Here is an 833-nt window from a genome sequence, read left to right as displayed (position 1 = left end):
ATGTTGAGCTTTAAGCCAACTTTTTCACTCTCCACTTTCACTTTCATCAAGAGGCCTTTAGTTCCTCTTCACTTTCTGCCATAAGGGTGGTGTCATCTGCATATCTGAGGTTATTGATATTTCCCCCTGCAATCTTGATTCCAGCTTGTGTTTCTTCCAGTCCAGCGTTTCTCATGATGTACTCTGCATACAAGTTAAATTCTATCAAAAATGAAATTACAATCAAATTACTAAACATGTGAGAAACAGTAAAAGCTAGAGTAAGCAGAAACAACAAACAAGAGATTGAGACACTCCCCACCTCCACCCAAGGATTTCAAATGTTAGAATTATCAGAAAACAGATTCTACAATCACTATGTATTCAGTACTTTTTTAGAAGAAAGTTTTTTTAAAATGAGTAAGGAATGAGATTATAAAAAATGGCCAGGCGTTTGACTTCAGGACTTTGCGGAAGCACAGGAGAGCTATTTGACCCCCTGTAGTTTTGGCACTTCTGTTCTGGTGGGAAAAACAGGTTTATGGAGTCAAACTATCCTGGGGATAAACATTCAAGTGCTTCCAGAAGCCAAAGAGGAAATGTGAGCAGGGTATTGGGCAGAGAGAACACAGGCTGTAGCTAATGAAGGCAGCCTCTCCTCAGCTCCAGTAGATTGTTGATCTATATGCAAGAAGAGAGCCTAGGTACTGCCAGATGTTCCTGTTTTCTCCAAAAAAGCAAAATACAGATGTTAATGATCTGAACATGTTGGCCACTGCAGTAGACATCTGAAAGTTTTGTTACCTAATAACAATTCACCTCTCTTCTAAAATATTATGGTGTTCTGATCCTTC

Source organism: Bison bison, unplaced genomic scaffold (genome assembly GCF_000754665.1).
Source record: "Bison bison bison isolate TAMUID 2011002044 unplaced genomic scaffold, Bison_UMD1.0 scf7180017864289, whole genome shotgun sequence".
NCBI classification, from domain to species: Eukaryota; Metazoa; Chordata; class Mammalia; order Artiodactyla; family Bovidae; genus Bison; species Bison bison.
The sequence above is the reverse complement of the archived record's forward strand: the minus strand, read 5'-3'. Positions refer to the sequence as shown.